At 37.7% G+C, this 22,182-nt stretch overlaps 1 protein-coding gene across 11 annotated transcripts in view; it reads left to right on the forward strand.

Annotated features, from left to right (window-relative positions):
- The first annotated feature begins 551 nt into the window (after positions 1 to 551).
- MEF2C (myocyte enhancer factor 2C) overlaps positions 552 to 22,182 on the forward strand; it is a 135,905-nt gene continuing 114,274 nt past the window's right edge. For 10 of the 11 annotated variants that reach the window (XM_082301759.1, XM_082301757.1, XM_082301758.1 and 7 more), the window contains exons 1-2: positions 553 to 729; positions 10,429 to 10,527. The gene's annotated coding sequence lies outside the window, so the exon portion shown is untranslated. Of the gene's footprint in view, positions 730 to 10,428; positions 10,528 to 22,182 lie in introns of all 11 variants that reach the window. The other variant, XM_082301756.1, reaches the window with a different exon arrangement.

Here is a 22,182-nt window from a genome sequence, read left to right on the forward strand (position 1 = left end):
GGGAATGAGATTAATATCTTCTACATGATACATTTTAGTTTTCTAATACTTCTTGGACAAAAAAGCACAATGAGTTACAGAAGAGAAATACAATCAATTTTAACACCTAGCACAATTTAATAACCTGAATTGAAATTTCTGTGTGGTGTGTTCCCATTTTAAAAAAGTTTTTTTCCAGCCACATTTAATAGAACAAAATCTCATCTTGTTCATAGATTCTCCTTGGAATAATGTGATTTTAACATCTATTTAAAGGAGGAAACTTTTTTGCCATATACAAGCCTCGTGTCCTTTCTTCTTGAAGAAGCAATTCCTGGTTACTGGATAAGACGACCGAGTAGATATTTTCCATTTTAACTTGCAGGGTACTTTTGAAGGGGGATGGCAATGCTCTGTTTATTTGCCAGCACTGACAAAGGTCTGCTTGTCAGTGATACCTTTTACAGCTAAATTTACTTGGGAGTGACAGAAGCAGGTGCACCTTGGCCTGCCAGACACTTGTGCGCCCACATCATGCAGCCTACAGGTCAACATCCAAAGGAGAAAAAGCCCGGGTCTGCAGAGCAGAGGGTGAGTGAGGCAAACACAACCCAAACTGGGGGGGCTTCTCTTCAAAGCCAGCTGGTCTGGCTTTATTCTACAGGAATTTTTTTTACCTGCCAGTTTGATCAACAAAGCCCTCAGCAGGTGCTGACGGGTACAACTTCCTGGAGAAGCAGAAGGGCACTGGTGAGTTTTAATAGAAAAACTTATTAAATAATTATTCTTATGTCTTTGGAATGTTCTGCTTGCCACAGTGATTCAGCTCCAGGCTCATGGTTACTCTCACAAAGCTTTCTTCAAGAGAAAGCAGATAAGCTTTGTAGCGTGCTTTCATTTAACTTGATACAGTGCTTGATTTTAGCTTCTATCGCCAAGAAAAGTTTATTTAAACTAAATGCATACTTATAGTCCCTTTCTTTCAAACTGTTTCTATGATTCTGAATGGAAAGGACATAGAGGATTACATGCAGGAACAGCAGAAGCCAGACAGTGCTGGCTGAGGGTGTACTCTGTACTCTCCATCTTCCTCCTTAAAAATAAATGAGTTATCCTGATAATTCTCAAATAAATCAAAAGGATTTGTTGTCTGTAGACTGCTTGGAGCTTCAACAGCCATTCTGAGCTTAGACATTCCTTCAGAACATCAACTAAGTTTCCTTTGTAATAAATGAGTGAAATTAACACTGTTTAGAGCATTTTACAAGACAATCAAGGGGTTATCAAACAAAACCATTGCCTTATACTAAAGTGAAAATGTAAGTTGCAAGCTAGAGGCTTCATGAGAGCAGAGCTTGACATGGTGCTTTTTAAAGATATCATAAATTTACACATTCCCTTGTTTTAAAACCACAAATTATGTCTGTGTGTGTATTCTTTAATTTGAATAAGATTTGGGAAACTACATGATGGGGGAAAAAAAATTATTCTTTTCCTAGAACAATAAGATTTCAATTAATGCAAAAATGCAGGAAAATGTGACCACATGTTAAAATAAATATTTTCAAGGGGAGAAAAGCATTTTTATTATTACTTCTATTTCAAGAATTCATTCTTTTAACTGTGTTTCACAGTATTCATTACAAATTGTTGTGTTAAATTGAAAACATTTATTTGAGCAAACAGACAGAAAACTTAACCGTATGAATCTTTTTCAGCAAACAGATTACATAGGCACAAGTCACTGCGCAGCATAGAAGGCACTAATGGGGGAGAAAAAGGAATCACATGTCAATATACTTTTAGATTATTTCTGTAGTAGGTCTTCCCCATAAATCAAAATAAATTATATATCAGCAATGCATAGTCTAAGATTAGGCTGAATAATAATGACCTTTCAAACACCCATGACCTTTGATTTTGTTTCTGCTAGGCTGGTTGGTGTGGGACCCACACAATTGACAGGGAAGTTCTACCTCAGCAGAGGTAAATCAGGCATAGTTTTCAGAGACCAGAAAATGAAGAAGATGTTGTTTCTGTTTCTGGAATGTGCTATATTAAAATAATCACAATTTTGTTTGCTGCAAAGATATCCTGCTGTATGTGAGAATGAAAGGCCAATAGCTTAAAACATTACTAGTCAAAGCATAAAGTAAACTTCTAAATATGAAAGATACACTTTAAGATCAAGTATGAAATATAGAACAAAATGAAATCCCCAAAACTAGATCAGCCTTTAAAATGAGCAGTGCCTGTAAAACACTGCTGTTTCATGCATAACATGTAATATATGGAAACCAAATCCCCTAAATAGTCATTAAAACCAAGCACTGTTAAATATGAACTCAGTAAATAGTAATAGCAGTTCCTGGAGTTAACTAGACTTTGTACATGCCACACTAAACACGAAAAACATACAGCCTGTAGTTTAGAGCCTTTAGTTCTGTATATTCTAAGTTCATCAGCATTTTACCGTATTGATTTAAAAGGCTTAGAAACAGTAAATAAAGTGACAAACTCTTGGATAATTTCATGAAATTACAGGTAAATTATTCTGTATTTCACTGAGGGAAAAGAGTATTTTGTGAAATGAAAGATGCTTTCCTTCTCTAGAAAAAGATTGTTTAATGCTTCAAAAGGTAGAGATTATCACCATTAGACCATTATATTTAAATGACTGTCCTTAACTGGACTTTCTGGTTTCTTATTTCTGTCATCAACAGATTTCAGTATACTAAGTGAAATTCTGAAATTATTCTGTTATTAATGAAGTACTAACAGATTAAGTAACAGAAAAACCTAATTTAATGCACTGAAACTTTATAACTATTTCAGTTAGAAACAAAATTACCCCTAAAATGCCTGGTACATTCCTTTATTTTTGTACCAACTATTCCCTATTAACTAAGACCTCTGTGGTCTGTTTTGTAAACTACGACAATTTCTTCTACAACTATCTTTTTATCATTTTTATTTTGAAAAGCTACAGTGTAGCTCAGCTTTCAACCACATGTTTGTCTTTTCCAGTAAATCCAAGTCTTAGTGGCAGGAGGATATCTGTATTAGTTTTTTCCATCGTGCATGTAAATAAAAAATGGGATTTGACCACAAAGCTTGGCCAAAAATCTCTTTAGGAGATCCACAGTCTGGATTGTGCTCTTCAAAAGTTAATTTAAATTTTTTCATATACTGTTATGTGGTATTTTAAAAGCATCTCATGACCTTCCACTTACACTGGTGAAAACTGGACACTTTCCACCAAAGACAATGAAGTTCTATATAAAAGTTAGATAAGAAGATGAGATACTGATAAAAAATCAGGAAGGGAGTAGAATGAATAGCCTTAAGTACCTCTTTATACAAGAGTATTTTAAACATGAAAATTTTCCATTTTGTATTTCTATTATAAAGTGTATTTGCATATATACCTGTATACGTGTGCATATAACGTGTGTGTATGCACAAATACATATATGAATGAATACACACTTTAAATTTATAATTATTTTCCCTTGGTACAGTAAACAAAATCTTATTCTAAACGAGGCATGTAATTTTCTTCTTGGACTTTTGTTAATTAATGTTTTTGTTCAGAAATAATTGGTTATTTGTCCAAGACAGTCACCATGGAAATCAAAGGATCAGACTACCATTAGGAGTAGTGGAGAACTCTCCTCTTTGCCAGTGTGCTGGCAACATAGGGAGCCACTTGGAGCCTTGACTGAGGGCTCCATGCCCCTGAGCTGTCCTGGTGACTGCAAATGGATGGCTTTGCAGCTGTTCTCCACCCCTGCACCCCACTGTGGCTCATTCCCAGGTGAAGATGCATTCACACACCACTCTCCATGACTGCTTGGAGCTCCACCCTCCTATCCCATTTCAAATATGCTGTTGCACTCTACACTCACCATAAACTAGGTAATGAGGATAGGTCTCAAAGTACACCCCTTGTCACAGTGTATAGGTACACAAACAGTTAACGGGAGTTGTCTTCTCCAGTTAAAGTACTGACAACCTATTGCATAGTCAGATATGGGTTTGTTCCTTTGAAAGCAACTAAGCATTATGAGACAAGCTCTGAAAGCACCACTTAAGAAATCTCCAATAAAGACAAAAGCACTGTGCTTTCTATGCATAACTCTAAAGGCACTGGATTCTAAATCAAGTCCAATAAATACAAAGAATAAACATCTAGATTTAAGATAACATACACAACTTTACTGGAAGCACATAAAATAACTGCACAGGAAATAATTTTTAAAATAATAAAATAATAGATGAATAAAACAGCAATTACAGCTTTGTTCGTAAGTATAGCTATATAGCATTACTGATTCTACATAGGTACTTAGAAGTTGTACTTATTGCATATGAAGTTCAATCTAATGTTAATGTAGCTGATGCACTGTATCCCAAAACACAGAATCATCTGTCAGGGCAAAAAAATTAAGAGCTGAGCAGTATGATAACCAGTTGCTAAGGACTAATCCTGCAAAATAAACCTTTCTGTTTATCGGTCGCTACATTTGATGTTCTGTTTTGGCTCTTTTTTAACAAAAAACTCTCCCCCAATAATTTTCATTTCTCTCTATTTTATTGCTACAAAAATAACAATAGAGAAGTATAAAAAATGGGTGCTTCCTATAGTTTTTGCTATAGGTACCTGCACCATTCATTCTTTTCCTTTACTTTTTAAAGTCCTATATAACTATATGCAAATAGCCCTTTCCCTAATATCAATCCATCTCCTGAATTTAAAATTATTGTAGAAAGAATGCTTGGCAATAACAATTTTTTTATGCGTGTAATAATTATAAAAGAGTACATTGATACTGAGAAAAATAGAAGAGATTGTGAAACAATCTACCTGTGTATCAGGAGATTGTTCCTATCCTTGTGAAAATACATCTGGCCATTTAATTTTAAGTCCTTGCACTAAATCAATTCATTAGCCATTTAATACCCCACCTCAATCTCACTGAAATAAGAAAATACACAGGAATACAAGAGAACTGGCTCCCACTTAGGGCAAAGAAGCACTTGGTTCCTTTGTTCCCAGGAGAAACCACTCCTTAAACACTTCTAAACTGCTAGTTTAATCTGCAAAAAAGGATATGTGAACTCCTCATCCAAAAATTCTTAACCCTTCTATCTCCACTAGCAACAGTCCTCTTGAGTTACTTCTGCCTATATTCCTTTTGTCTTATCTTCCCCTGCATGAATATGTAGACTACAAAAAGACCCTTTGGTCTCACTTAGGAGCTAGAAAATTTTCCAAACCCCTTCCAAATATGTACCTGTTCCCCAGCTCCTGCCCCTTTAGCTGAGCAACAGCAAAGAAAACAATTCAATCACATCCAGAGACAAAGAGGTTTTACAGCACAGACCTTCCAACTGCTGTAGATTTAAAATGTAAAGAGAGATACTAGGGCCACCATAACATATTTATTTGTCACTGAGTGCTTAAAACTAAAAAGGCTAACAATATAATAGGTCAGTTCAAGAAGTTCCAATACATATTTGGATGAAGTTAATTGAATTTAAAAAAAAAAAAAATTCCAAATCAAGGAACTTCTTGGATTCAGTAATCAGGTTTCTTCTCCTTTAGCCATGTTAGGGTAGCTATCTGTAAAGTCATTGCTGAAATCGGATCTCACTGGTCTGATTGGTGCAGGCTTGCAAGAACATAACAGACCAGAAATGGGAACTTAAATCTGTCTGCATCATACATGAGCTGTATAAAGAAGCTCAAACTAGATCACATGGCAGTAACAGCAACTTCAGATGAAATAAATCTGAACCAAAATACATATCCAAACATGACCTGAGGTTTTTTTTCCTTTTAACCTCAATAATATCAACTTTTAAAGTACTTCCATGGGAAGACTTATAACCAATGACATCACAGCAGGGGCTCATGGAAGTTTTAAATAGATGTACGTAAGTGGCACAATCACATCTAAAAGCTGACCCAACTCTTGTGCAATTACATTTATTGTCACAGAAGTTACAACTTCTTCTTCCCTTATCAAGAAGAGCTGTCAACTTTCAAAAGGCCTCTCTAAATCATCTAATAAAAATTTGTATTAATTATTGTTTTTACAGCAGAGATATTAGTATTACAGCAGCACTTAGAAAACATATTTATAGATCAACACTTGGGTTTGGAGCTGTTCAAATGCAAAACAAAAACATGAATTCAGTACAGAAGAGTTTGAAAACACATAAAACCACTGCATTTTGTCAAAATATCAACAGAATAGCCTATTAGTTCTCGATATCTGCATGCAAGCATATCTGTATAAAAAGTTTGAGACTAATACCTTCATACCCTCATTCCATGTACTGATCTATAGATATTGTATTCTATATTCAATTTATGGTGTAAATATCTCTGTTAGAACAGGTTGGATCATTGACCATTAAAATTTGTACATCATTTACTCCAACTTTGGTTCCAGAAAGTGGTATGAAATCTGAAATAGAGGGAAATTGTCAGAGAAACAGCAAAAAAAACCTGGTCACTTACCTAAAATATAGCTCAAAGTCTAATCTGGAAAACTCCTGAAAATTATTTTTTAGGGAAAAAAATCAACAATTTTGAATACTGTAAGAGAAATGTTTCATGTGTGACATTGGAATACACGTCTAAAGCCAGAACGGGAAACCATAGTGGCTTTCAGGAGATGAAATTGACCAACCTTTTTTTTCTCATGGAACATGTTTCATTCAGAATTTTGTTTGAATTGTGGCTAGGGGTCCAATCCAAAACAAACCTCTATTTTGCTTGCCCCTCAAAATTACAGTGAATTTCATTGTCTACACAGATGCAGATGCTGATCTAATTTGTAGCAGCTGCAGAATACTTAATTAAGGCCTTTCTGGCCATCTTTGTCTGTCTGCTTCTGTATCACATCATCGCTCAGTGCAAAATAGACAAAAGCTTGAGTGTCACACAATGAGCAAGGGGATGCAATCATATTTTTTGGTTTGGGTTGTGGATTTTTTGTCAAAATATCTGAAAATATCACAATACCTTAGTCAGGCAATTCAATTTCTGGAAAAGAGAAGGAATGCGCAGCCTAAAAAAAGCTTTTCCCTGTTCCCTCCCAGCTTTTTCCAAAATGAAAGTGAATCACAGAGACATTTTCCTTATTCAACGGCACACAATCACGTGGACAAATAAATGTGGTAGAAGGAATAAAAAGGGTGGTCCTTACTTAAATGCTAATTCTGAAACAATTTCTGACAGCCTTTCCCCTTAGAAATAAGTAGAAGGAACTGCCCCAGCAGGAACTTCTTTAGAAACACCCAGCTAATGGTGCAGAGGTTTAAGACTTCTAAAGCCACATAAATTAACAATGAAATACAAAATTATCTTCCTCTGCATCAATTCTAGAAGCTGTGAGAGATAGCTCTGCTATATTAGCAATCAAGTTGAATGGTAAAGATACTGTATTTCTTGGGTGAAGGCTGTTTAATAATCTAGATAGACTTTAATTACAGAGGTATTAAACCATAAAATAAATTAGAGTTCCACCAAATGCTTTGCTTTCAAAAAAAAATTCTGATGCTTCTGCATATGAAGATGCAGAATTATCAGACTGATGAACAGCAGTTCATGAAAATGACAACATTTCCAAGATTATTCTTCAAATATATTCCTGTACTTAAACCCTATTAAGATGGGGAATTGACTCCAAAGTTCCACTCTAAGCTCATATTTGATCTATTTTTGTATATTTGCATAGGAAAAAAGAAAGCCCATTTAGCTTGAAATTTTACCTAATTAACTTTATGTCAGAAGAGACTGGGGAAGGGATGTAGAACTGAAACTAGTTACGGAGCTTTTGAGTTTGTCTGAGACTAAAGTTTTGCTTGACAATTTCTTACTAGCACTGAAAACTTCAAAACCCTTGATGCTTTTCTTTCAGGCAAGTCTAGACCCAGATTTTTAGAGTCCCTAAATCTCAGCAAGGGAGAAGTTAGTAGGTTAAATTCTTCCTTTATTTACACTTAAGATCATGGGCCACAAGAGTTGTGCCCCTAAGATGCATATGTATATATACAAACTCCACACATTTGGTGGAACATCGTCATACCATAATAAGTATCTCTGAATGACTTGCAGAGAGAAAGTGGCCGGTACAGGAACTGGAGTTAGAACATACCCTCAGATTAATTTTGAAGCAGAAGTGGGATCTGGGTGGCCAGTGGCATAGGGCTGAGCTTCCATTGTAGTATCTCAGCCTGTCAGAGAACATTGGATTTCAACAGACTTCAGGGGACCTTTGGACACACCACATAAGCTCCACAGCATCCATGTTCCACACCAAGCAGGAGATTCAGGATTTCTATAGATGTTAACTTCCTTCAGGTGCAATTTCAGTCTCATTTTGAAGAAAAATATAAAAAGATACATAGCTTAAGTATTACTTATTTCTAAAATGCATGTGTGGCAAGAGTGGTTATCACTAGACTCAGATTTAATTCTAATATCAGTCTGTGTTGTCATTCAGAAAGTAATAAATACTTTTTTTACACTCTTTAGGATAATTTTAGTGATGCCTAATCCTTGAAAGAAAATGTATTTATCTATGAAGAAGTTATCTCCTATCTCTAGTCTGAAAGCAGTTTTAAAAGAAACTACAATTTTAAAAAGTCTTGGATAAAAATAACCTTTGGGCGGCTGTTTATGAGGTATTTAAAGGACAGTATGAACTTGCAAACTACAGTTTCAGAAACTGCCTTTAGTAACAATGAAACACTGCAGATTACTAGAACAGGATCAATTTAGCAAAACAAACAAAACCCCTTTTCATTGTTGACTTAACGCATTTGGCAGCCTTTTTCCCTTAAAATCAATCTCTTCCCTGCAAAGGTCCTTGAAAATATCAGCAGGAGAGCATAAAAAAAAATCTTTTCCAAAAAAAAAAGCCTAGTAGAGGACAGGGGGAGTGGGGAGTTGAAAAAACATCTTTCCAAAAGGCTGGAAACTAACAGATAATGCCCAGTATTAATTAGTCAACCTCCAAGCCCTCCATCCAACATCAGTCCACGGCTTCAACACTGGCCTGCTGGACACTGATCTGTCCCCTTCCCAGGACTGCTATATGCTGCTGGAGCTTCCCGAGCCTGGCCCTACGTGTTTGGCCACTTCAGCCCTCTCTGAAGCCCCGGGACCGTGGCTCCGACCACTCACCACCCACCTCCTGTGGCTGGCGGGCAGCAGCCCCTGCTCCAGCCTGGCCCTGAGCTGGCAGGATTGGCAACCCGGGTCCCGCTGGCACTGCAGAGCTGTGTCTAGGCCTCCCATAGTGGCGACACCCACTTGTTCCAGAGGTCGGAGCCGTGGGCAAAGGCTCTGAACCGGCTCCGGAGGGGCCCGATAAGGGCAGTTCTACCGGGGGACGCGGGGCAGCCTTCCCCAGAGCCACCCTTTGGTCTCGACTTCCCAACTCTTTCTTAATCCCTGCCAGTCCCACACAGCCATAGCTGCAGTGGAACAAACACCGTTCCCTCTGGCCCTCCCTCGCCGGGACCACCCGCTCTGGCGTCAGTCGGCGCCCGGCCGGCCTTACACCGCCGCCGCACTGCCCCAGCGTCTTCCCGTCGGAGCAGGGACGAGGAGAGGGCGGTGGAAAAAGCACCGGCAGCGCCGGCGCGACCCGGGAGCCCCTGGCACTCGCTGTCCCGGCCGGCGCCGCCAAACCCGCGGAAGAGATGGGGTAGGGGTCCGGTGTCGTACCTGTTCCTGCCGTGACTCACGACCAACGCACCTAGGAACGCCCCAGCACCTAGAAATAATGAGTCAAAAAATAAATGATGAGAAGCCCGGGGTAGTGATGTGTGCAGGTGCGAAGGGTTAGGGCAGAGGCCAGAAAGGTCGCCCCTCAAGACCAGTCGTCCTGGTTGGGACCCGCTCTTCACAACTACAGGTGCAGAGAAAAAGGAATATTTGAGGTAAAAAAAAGTTCTGCAGCTGCTACCTGGTGTTGCCTGCCTGAAAGCAGAGCCGAGGAGATGCATGTCTGGTGTTGGCATCACACGTACCAGCCCTTGATAAAAAGAAAAAATTAATATTCCAAGTTTTACTACTTTATAATTCACCCTGGCCTTTTAAACAGGCATTTATTAAACAACGAGATAGCTGTGTTTTCCAAAATGCATGTCAACGCACAAATACCTATTGGAGGATAAGTACAGCCTGTGATCAATAGTTTTGTAATTTTATTGATAGTGTAGCATCCCCAAGGTAGTATTTAGATGGCGTTTATAACAGCTTCTGAAAACATCAAGTTACTTACAAGTAAGATAGGCCTAAGTGCACATCAGCAAAGATTTGTATCCTTTTTATAGAAATTGTTTCATTAATTGCTTTAAATATATTGAAGTACTATAGGTTTGCATTTTAATAATATGCTACTTTTGTGCTTTTAAACATCCAAGGTGCCGAACAAGAATTGTAAACTCCGAAGTAACTACTATGGGAAAGATTAAGTAAAGCATTGGAGGTGGATCATTTTGACAATAAAGAGGGTGTATGTGGTGAGTGTTTAATATTCCTTACATTTAATATTACCAAGTGCTATTTATTATTTTTAGGGTTTTGTTCAAAGCAAAACCTGGAAAGCAAAACTCTATTATATACTTACAGATACACCTGTGACAAAGGCTTTCTGTAATCATTGTTTGATGTGTATGACACCATTTTAGTAATGGCATGCCATTTTATTTAAAGTTAGTATGCCAGCTGTGCCTACCTTGCAGATTTTTTTGCAATTAAATTATTTTGTGAAGAATCATGTGCATGTCATCTCACTGCAGTGGTTTACAAAGCAATTAAATTATGCTCTTGGAATATATATCCTATTAGCTTTGAAATTATCTGAGTTTATATATTTTTGTTCATTATAAAAGCATATAGATTGAGGGAATATTCTGAATGAATGAAGAACAAATACAATACTGTTGAATAATCTTGTGGGGTAGATTAATCTATAGCCTCGATTTCTCTCAGGGTGGGTTGCTGTGGCAACCGCCCCAGCTCACTTTAAAATAATTTCATAAAGCTCACTTCAAGAGCTGCACCCAGCGTGGGCCAAGTTTAAAAGCAGCCAGACATGGGAAGAAGAGTTATACTGCATTGCTCGTACAAACAGGGAGGTGGTGGAAGAGAGCGAGGTGTAGAGTGGAATGGGTTTGAGCAGAACTTTAAACAGAAAATAGAAACAAAGCCAGCCCAGGGTTAAGATGCAAAGGAGGTGGATCATTTCATAGTAACCTCGCTGCTTTTCTGTTTAAACACCATGAAAGGATTTAAACTGGCGATCTCATTTCTCCTAAGGGAAAAATATGTTCTGCATCCGCAAAAGAACAAAAACGGACTTTGATAATCATCTTGAAAGGAAATGTTACCTTGAGGTAATCACACTTGTAATGGAAAGAGATACTCGGATACACTCTTTAATAAACCTTTGGAGATCAGATTTTATAATTATTACATTTTGACTGATGTCTCATAGTTTAAAACACTGCATGCCTCAGGTGGTAGATTGGGAACAAAAAACTGTGAGCGGACCTACACATGGACTGTGGACAGCAAAAAAGTCTAGATTTGAGTCTTGTGCCAGAAATTTGAAAAGGGTGCATTTATGGAGAATCAGTACAAGAACAGACACCAGAACAAAGGTTTTTTTACTGTTTGAAATTATTCCAGATTTTTAAATGAGATGCAAAGATAGGGAAAAAACTCCTAAACCTTTCAAATTATGCTGCATAAATTCATGCCTTATCTAACCCTGAGATGAGTGACAAATTTTGATCCCTCCCCTTATATCTGTTTGTCCATCTAGCATCTGAATCCTGTTTTAAAAATCAAGATGTCCTTTACATGAATTTGATGAATTGTACTCATGACAAAAACTTGGCATGGCTTTAAGGTGCTCCAGTACGTGAAGGTCACAACTATAAAAAGATTAGACCACAAGTGCCCACATGGAGGTGTAGTTGATGTTCTAAACTGCTGTATACTTTTATTTTCTGAAATACTTGCCTACTGTAATAATTACTTTCAAAATAGGGCAGTGTTCATGTTCTGTCTTGCCAGTTGAAGGCCTGTGTTACCAACTAACCAGAAACCAGAAAACTTACACATCCTGCACAAAATAAAGCAGATGAGAGTAGGTTTCAATTAGAGCACAAAAGTGCAAAGTTTTAACACAATTTTCTATTTTTGCCACTAAGAATATACAAATACTATTGGATGGGTGGCCACACTGAGAGACCAAAATTGTCTGCAGAAAAGGCATAGCAAGGGTACAACCTGTGTAACTGCTGTATTTCTTTCCTGCTGCGCTTCACAGCAGACCTGAGCTGAGAAAGTATTTTTTTCTCAATGTTTTTTGGGTTCTGCTGCCACTGCCAAGAGTATGTGCCTCTCTCCACCGTGTACAATGTGCTTGGCTTGTATCTGGCTGCCAGGTGACTCTGGGCACATCAGTATCACTGTCATTATTGGTGTGGGTATATTTGTAGCATGTCACTGAATGGAGAGTTGTGCACTCTCACCCAGACAGACCAGGAAATGATGAAACCCACAGTATTCTCTAGGGATTTGCAATGCGATCAATTGCAGGGTGCTTGTTAGAACTACCTGAGCTTTGTTTTACTCCGACCAAGCTTTGAGCATCCATCTTTTAAAATGCAGTGGAACTGAAAAGGTATTTATTCACTGTCAAATACTTGGAAGTAGGTCAGTGGCCCAATGAGATGATTCTGGGGGAAAAGAGTGTAAGACCAAGGACTTGTATTAAAATAACCTAAATATATATTTATCACTGTGCTTGAATTCAGTCATTTGGTTTTATCACGTGTGCTGTTCCTATTTCCAGTACCTTAATTTATCATAAGAAATAATAGTCTGAGCCTTTACAAACTCCCCTGCTGCTCCCAAAGGATCATAAAAGTTGGCTATCTGCATAAAAATTAAGACAAGTATGTGCAAGGTCCAGTCTTACTCACAAATTACTGCATGTGCTTAATCTGGATTCAAACTCACATACAGTGCAGTCCTTTCAGTCCAGTTTTAGAAGCAACTGGACCTATTAAAAAAATAAAGCCCTGTCCACACAGAGCGTGCTGTCAATGCTGCGTTTCTGCGAGTGAGTCTGAAACGAGACTGTCTCCGGCAGCCGCCCGCGGCCCGGACTTGCTGGAGGAGGCGAGCGGGCCCGGATCCGGCCGCCGCTCTCCTCAGGGGAAGCACAGCTGCACCGGCGCTGCGCCGGGACCGCTCCTCACGTCGCGGGACGCGGAGCCCGATGAGTTGGGGAAGTTGGACTGCTCAGCAGGCGCAGGGCTCGGAAGGGGGAGCCCCGCCAAGGTGCGAGGGGCTGGGCAGGAGGTGTCGGGGGGAGGGGGCAAGTGCCGGAGGACGGCAGCCCCGCTCCACGCCGGAGCCGGTGCAGGGGTCGGCGCCCTCCGGACTGCGCGGGCCGCCGCGGGCCGGCTGCCCCCTCTCGGCGCCCGCCCCTCCTCGCCGGAGGCGAAGCCACGCCGGAGGTGACGCCTCGGGGGCGCCGGGGGTGAGACACGCAAGGATGTTCCGGACCCTGGGCCTCGCAGGTCCCCGCGTGCAGGCGGGCTCGGTCACTGCCCCGCAGCCGGGCCCTGACCGGCCACGCTGACCGGCCGCAGATGCGCTGCCGCGGGCACTGCGCGCCTCCCCACCCCGCAGCCCTTCCTGCCAGCCCCCGCACGCTGCGGTACCTCGCCAGGAGGGAAAAAACACGCACCGGCTCGCCGCCTTGTCTTCGCTTTGTATAATAAAAGATGTCATTAGGTTTGCGTGTGGCATATGCCATTACCCCCACCGTAAAACTAAAATTAGCAAAATGTCAGGAATGGAAAGATTGATTCACCCAAGATGCAATTATCATTTAAAAAGTGCTTGATTGAGGTGCTGATGCTCGGTGATTTATTCTGCATACCATATACATAATTAAAGTAGTGTAGTGGAGCAATTTATCAATCTAGTTTAGACTAGAGGGGCAAGGAGCTGCTGCTGCTGCTGCTGCTGCTGCTGCTGCTGCTGCTCTATGTTTGTTTTATTAAAACGCTTTCGGGATCTGATCCCGCCCCCTTTTTGCAAGAGTGAAACTGGTTATTTCTCCGTCTCGGGAGGAGAGAGTCATTCGTTTGGGATTGTGCGAGAGGGAGAGAAATAGAAACGCGGAGAAAGAGAAGAAAAGGGAGGAAGAAAGCAAAGCAGAAAAGGACGCCTCATCTGGCGTGTAGTTTGAATCCCTTTCTCGCCTCCCCCTTCCCCTCCGCGATGTTACAAAGGCTGTGAGCTGTTCGCCTTTTCCCATTCGCTCGCTGTCACTTCCTTCCTGGACGATCTCAGGACGAGTCCGGTTACTTTTAATCCGACCAGCAGCTCAGCCACTTTCTCCTCCTCCACGCCGCGCACACACGCGCACCACACACACACACATACACACACACACACACACACACCAGGCATCTTCTGGCTGCTTATTGGATTGACTTTGAAGGTTGTGTGTGTGATTCAAGGCGGCTGCATGTTGAACCAGGTGGTGAATATTTAAGGCTGGAAGAAGTAAAGGGATTTTTTCTTTTTCCTATGAAAGAAAAATATCTGAAGGACTAGTCTGATCAGCCAAACGGCTAACTGTTTATAATGTAAGTACATGTGAAATTCAGCGTCGGAATGAAATATAGTGGGCATGGTACAGAAACCCTAGGTACATTTCCTATCACCGTTTGAAGAATGTATCAGTCATTTTATGTGAACTGGGACTGAGATTGCTTGCAGACTTTTTAGTGTGTGATTGTGAAGTTGCTTAAAAGTAACTTGTTAGACAAGTAACATAGTTAAATCTCTGTCTAGTAAATTACTGCGGACTTGTCTCTATCAGCGTCATAAGTGTTTTAACTTTGATGAAGTTAGTTTACATAATTTATGTGCTTGATATTATGAAGTATTGGAAGCTTATTTGATTTAGATGGTTCTTTTAAAAGCTATGACCTTGTAGTGCTTGCACTCTGATTTATCAGACTAAGGAAACAAACAGGTTTCAGTGAAATGCTCTTAAACTTCGTGGTACCACAGGCTCTTCAGTCCTCAGTTTAGGTAGTGCATGCTTGCAAGTGTTTAACTTTGTGCATCTTTCATCTGAATTACTTACATTTGAGATGGAAAGACCCCTTGTATTTATGTGGGAACTTAAGTCATGGGCTGCAAGCCACTTTTGGAATAGCATGCTTTGGTCTTTACACAGTACTTTGAGTAATCTTTAAATTTTTTAACAAAAAGGAGTAGAGATAATCAGAATTACATAACTAGCTGGTGTAGTTGCAGTACAGGCTAATCGCTTACAGGCTAACTTAAAGTTTAATGTACATGAGAGACTTACAAGATTATTGTTGCATTACTTTATTATAATACTTAGTATTTCCCATAAAACTTAGTGTGACTTTCTGTCAGCCTGAAAAACAAAACAAGTATAAAGACAAGCAAATAATCCCATTTCAAAAAAAAAAAAAATGAGAGAGAAAATAATAATAATAATAATTAATAATAATAATGATTAACAAAAAAAGCAATGAAGTATGGTGCAAAACAAAATCTAATGAATCATTGTGGGTATCTAAGCATTGTCTTTTATAGAAAAGTTCTATTTTCTTTATTGTATATAATGATTATTATTACCAAATAATTGCATACTTAAATAAATACTGTAATACACAATTTAAGACTACAGATTTAAGAGAATTAAACAAAGAAAAGCACTTTACCGATACTTTACTGGTGATCAGAAAATAACTGCTTTGACACAAAATTTTCCCTGTACATATCTGACCATCACCTTAATGGCAAATGTCCTAGTTTCATATCTTTACTTTAAAATGATTATAAGATGAATGATAAGCCGATTGTTTTAGATGTAACTGTGATTACATTTCTTTCATTAGCGCTTTCCTGGCTATTGTGTTTGAAGAGTAAAGATGTTTATATGGAGTGTAATAACTAATCCCTAGATGCTGGGCAAGGCATGGAAATATTACCACCTGTGAACCAGTACTACAGCACTTCTGTATTGCATATGTACTGATTTTCAATTCAAATGATAAGACAAATGGTTTCTCTGGGGATTTGTTATTTTGTGAACTACATTTATTACAGAATTTCAATTACCTTACATTAAATCCAAAACCTGCAAAACTTTCTTACTTTATCAGTTTTCTTAAAATACCCATTATATTATTCTTTCTATATTAATGAGTACATAATTCATAACATAACATTCAATTCATAACACTGAAATCTCTGCCCACACTTGTGTTCTTTTGGAAGTAACAGAAAAATTCCTTGTAGAACAACCTTAGACAATGGGCCTTAGTTCCAGGTGTCTGTGTTCCTGATTGTACACATACATTTATTTGAAAAACTTGTTCATACATATTTATACTAATATGCTCTATGTAGTATGAGAAGATGGTTCTGGGACCTGAACTTGGAAAGGCTCTTTCATGCAAGCGGTTCTTACACAACTAGTCCTGCTGGCAATGCTGAGACTACTTGTGTGAAAACGAGCAAGTCACAGAGATAACAATTTACAGGATCAGGACCCAAAGAGACTAAACCTCTCGCCTGTCCCAAAGCTTTCACAGGACAAAGATGTAAAGAATGTCACTTTCAATGTCCTCTAAAAGCATACAGGGATCAGATACTGTCTGTATCTTCTTAAGATTATTTGACCAACAAAAAGGGAAATTTAAGTTTAAGAGCCTTATTAAAATTGGTAGTAAATGATGAATAGTTTGGGAGGTTAAGTTTTTTACAGTTATGTTCCTGAGCTTCAAGTTTTGGACCATAATAAGAAAATTCATGCAAATACTTTCTTACTGTGAATTTTCTTCCCATACGGGATCAGGAAATTTTTCTTCCTTTTTTTAAACCTTTCATCTACCTGCAACATGTATATTGAAAACCAGAGGTAACTTTCTTAAATGGTTCTGTCTTTTAAAACACCTAAAATATTTTAGACAAAGAGAAATGAAGCTTCCCAAAGCTTCTCACAAAAGTTTGACTAAGAGATACTTTGGTAACTCATTATTCAGTAGATTAAAGTAATTATATAGAAACTTAGGAACTGGGAAGGAGTTGTGAATAGAATACTTTTGCCAACTTAATTTCTTTAATTTTACTTTTCTCTATAACAGGTAAATTTGTTGTTCACCAGGATAGTTTCGTTCATCTTCAGGGACAGCTAAAGTTATGTCGTTAAGGAAGAAGTCATTAATTTCTATTATGTTCTTGAAAGAAAAAATGTTTGGTGTTTGATACACTGCGACCCATTTTTACCTGTTTGATATTGTTATTCAAAATTACATGATAATGATTCCAAAAATCAAGTAAGGTGTAGTGGTATTTTTTCGAAAACCCTGATGACGGAAATGAATCTACATAAGGTGCTATGTAATTTCAAAGAGTTAATAGTCCTTGCTTCAGCATTCTGAATAATAACTGAAACACTTATATTTGTGATGTATTCTAAGTTTTTTAATTTCGCTATATGATATCAGTAGAGAGATTTTGCTATATCCTCATTTATTCTCTGTAATGACTTGGTACAAAATATTTTAAAAACTATATATTTAATTCCAAAAGCTAGAAAACTTCAAGCTTAGCAGCAGAGTTAAAATTCTGGTATTTGAAAAGGATGAAAATAGAATTTTGCATCCTGGTTCAGAAGCAAAATGGATTCAGAAGAACTTTGGTCAGCAAACACTGGTGGTACAAGTGAAAATTTGAAAACCTGCATTTTTAAACTATTTTTAGAAGTAATTATTTGAGTTCTCTGACCAACTTTAAGGTCATTTTCTTAGAACTGATGATCAATGTACATGTTGACAGGTGGTTAAAAGCTAGTGTCTTCAGCCCTCCACTTTAATGTCACTGTCTCATTGACTGCAGTGCAGTAGAGCTTGTCTATTCACTGAGATCTGTCATCTTTAGGAAATCAGACCAGCTTATAGGGGCGATTCGCAAAACCAACAGTAGCAACAAAGTCTTATGTGCCTTAGAAAAGAGGATTAGGCAGTTCACATGTCGTTTTGATTGGGCAGAGATAAAAGCTGATTGCTGCTGCATAGCAAGGCACACTTCAATTTTAAGTGATTATTGTATGAGACAATTATAACTCTATTGCTTAGTCATTGTTAAGGGCAATTTGAAGCAAGCAAAGCTCAATTTTGACATTAGTGGATTTGTATGACTTTATAGTGAAAGTACAGCCACTTGTAGCATTGATACACCAACTTTATAAAAAATGTTTAATACACCACTATGGGGAATTAAAATTAAAATGTAGTAGATTATTGTTCTGGGATTTGTTTAAAAATATGCTTCTCTAGATAATATCCTGTAATCACAATTAAAAGTTCTTAAAAGTGCCTAGCACTTAAAAAGTGCCTAGGCTCTAAAAAGTGCCTAGGACTATACTAAATTAGCAGCACTTAACCCTATTAAGAGCTTACAAGCCGAGAAGAGTGCCTAAAATGTGCCAGGGCTTTGCAGATTTAGCAAAAATTATACACAACTAAACCATCTTACTTTATTCTATTATTTTTTAAATGTAATGTGTTGTAAAACTATTGTGTCGCGTGTGTGCAGTTTGATTTGAAAATAGCCAAGAAATTAAGTGCTGTCCCTATATTATCAAATATGTAATTTATCAGCGAGAATAAAGAGTTTTTCCTATTTGCACAATTTAGTTATAACATACAGCCTTTAACATTTAGAAGTATGAAAGTAGAAAGCTGATAACTACTTCTATGGTAATTTCTTAGCATTTTTCAAAAGAACTACTTTTTTTACCCAACTGATGCCTCCTAGTGTTTCACATAATAAAACACTAATGAGTCAACCATAAATGTAAACATTGTTCTTTCATTTTCTTCATCTTGTGTGGTACATAAAATTAATATTTATGTATTTAATTTTGTATGTTTTATTGTAATCAGGCAGGAAACTCACATAAATTCAGATGTCTCATTTTAATGCATACTGAAGGTACATTTTTAGTTTCTTTCATTATAGCTTTGCCTAGCTGTGTTTTGAAATGTTTAAGTTATATAGAGTACATTTTCTTTTTTTCCTTTTGTTTCCTATGTACATTAAACAAATTTGTCAACAATGTCTTATTAATCTCAAATGGTAATTTTAAAGATTTGCTAGAATAATGCTTTGAAAAGCAAGCCCTTCAAAGTAGGCAATTAATGCAGTTATAGAAACGTTTGAAATATACTAAGGGACCTCACAGCCACAAGACAAAAAACACTGGCCAAGACATACACACTGACTACAGTCCTCAAAGAATAGTTATCATATTTTGTAGCTGTTCCTGATTATTTTACTGTTGAATAAGCAAGAAAACTGTATTAAGACAGTTTTCAAATTCACAACAGGTACACCTTGCTCTTTTGTATGTATGGATGGATTATCAGTACTTCTGATAAAGGATTCATGTGCATAAAATACTGAGTTGGATCTTGAAGTAGTAAAGACAGTGTCCTTTTCTTACAACAGCAGTCTGGTCATGTAACTCCTGAATGCCACAAAAAACCACATTGTCTATCATACAACAGTAGAATATTTTACCTTTTATTTTATAGGAGAGTTTAATTTTCAAAAAGTTAGTTAGCATCATTGTGCCAAACAAAACCTATGGACCTCAGCTCTATATTGGATCTGTCGGGTATGCTCTTCTAATGATAAAGAAGCAGCCAAGTCTGAGCATACTTTGGCACAATTTAGTGGCACAGTTTTATCTAAAGTATGAGATCAAGTTAATGAAAATTGAATTGGAAATAAAGCCATTATTCTAAGACTTTCAAGAAAAGCAATGAAATTCCTTGGTACTTACTCTATTCAGGACATTTTAAAGCAAAGTCAAGTCAGTTTGCAATTAAAAAATCAAAGTTTAAGCATTAATATGGGTCATAAAAATTTATGTGTTCTTCTCAATGTACATATGGTAAATTTAGGGGCCTGCTTACAGAAAGATTATGACTGAATGCAGAGAGTTAAATCTATATATGCAGATCTTGGGAATTAGTATTTAATTTTAGAATATTTAAAAAACGCATATTTTAGGATTGTGTTTTGCCATCAGCCCTGTTAATATAAATTTTTTCTCCCAGTAGTTTTAAAGTGCAAAGAGATCTTTTTGAGATCAGTCATTTATTTAACCCAAGAAACATCACATAGAAGCCTAGCCTTTAAACTTTCTCGCATCTTGAAAGTGTTTCAAAGTATGCAAATGACACCTGGTATTCTGCCAGGAAAGCTAACATGCTATTGATATAATTTTCTGATATAGCTACATTGCAACTTCCATTGTAAAGAGAAAGCAAATGTGGAAGAAAAATAGAGGGAAGCATAACGAAAAAAAATCTTTGAGTCATTTCAATTATAGGACTGATACTCTGAAATTTTGCCAAAGAGAACCCCACCCAGCCTTTTTTTTTTTTTTTTTTTTAAAACAACTGAACATTTAGATTGCAGAAATATGTCCTAGGAAAGCCTACATGTGTGTTATCTGACTTAGAACAAGTTCTGGACAAATTGTCTGAGAATTATTTTAACACTGTAATATACTCTGTGACAATATGGATTCAGTAATCACACCAGTGAGGTCTGATAGACTATGCTCCTTTTGTAATCTTCCAAACAGGTGCTTTAGCAGTTACCTGCTCCAGCAGGGTAGATGTACTTATTTCTGCCTTCTGGCACCTTCCCCGATATTGGAAGCCTGCAAGACTTTGAGTGAAGAGAGCTCCAGAGATCTTGGCCAGTACAGTTGGTCCTGGAAAGTCAGTCAGTATCTGCTGCCTTCGTTTGAGTTAACCATAAGGCAGCCCACAGATTAAGGACAGAATTGAGCAGATGGTATAAAGCTACTCTGTCTGCTTTTCCCAGGTTATAAGCTGATACAAAACTTAGATTCAAATCTAACAAGTCTTATCTTACTCTATTTTCTTCAACTATGTAATTGATTAGGTGATGTTTATAATAATTATTAACCAAATACCAGTGCAGGAATTCACTTTAAATATTACCATCTTTTATTTCTTATACTGTAATCAAAAGATGTAATTGAACTGAATTAGAAACAACATTATTTATGTTTGCTTTTATAGGTATAGGGTGCATGCCACTTGTGGAAACCATGCTCAGTTAAATTTCACTATTTACTTTTAAGTTGTCAATCAATAACTGTTAGCAAAGTATGTACAAAGGGCAAGAAGGGAGGATTGTGAAATTGTTTATAAAACACATCTGCACAAGTCCACAAAGTGCAGAACGTTGTCCACGTGGTACATTAATTTTAGCAGTATAAAAAAACAAGTAACACAGTAGCATGTGCTATTTATGTGGTTTTGAATAAATTCTTCCCCCTAGTGAAAAATATATTTTGGTATGACATTATATTTGAAAAAGTTGTGCATTCTTTTAACCACATAGGGTAGATATTGTTAAATCATCAGAGAAATTGTAGTGTTTCAGAAGATGTTCACACTGTAAGAAGCTTGACTGCAGGACTTTTCATTTAAAAATTCAATATGGACTTCATGGAAAAAGTTGTCCCTAAAGATGGGAGCTAGGAGAGGAGGACATTGCAGAGAAACAACAGGACACTGAGGTTCTGTGACCATCCTATAATGCTGGCCCATATATCCCCTTCAGACTGGCATTTAGCTTCAGACTTCTACTGCCAAGAATTCCCCTCTGATTGCCATATCCCATGGGAATGCCTAGGCAACTACTATAAAAAATGTTAATACGGTCTGGGAATATTCTGTGAAACCAGCAGGAGACAGTATGTTCTCTAGACTTAGCCTCAGGGCTGCTTTATGTCTGTCTATCTGTGTCCTGAATGTGTTTCTGCCTATACTGAGTATGATAAGTGGGAGAACTGCAAAAGAAGAAGGCCTTTAGCAAGATTAAGAGGAATGTGGATATGGTCTATTTGGTAAGATGGGTTATAAATGGAGGAGAGTGGACAACACATGATAGCCAAACTTAAAACATTAATCTTGGACAATTTTTTCATTAAAAATTCCTGTTGAAGTGTATTTAATTAATCTTGCTGTGAATAATCTTTAACTGTT

Source organism: Coloeus monedula (genome assembly GCF_965178545.1).
Source record: "Coloeus monedula genome assembly, chromosome: Z".
Classification (NCBI taxonomy): domain Eukaryota; kingdom Metazoa; phylum Chordata; class Aves; order Passeriformes; family Corvidae; genus Coloeus; species Coloeus monedula.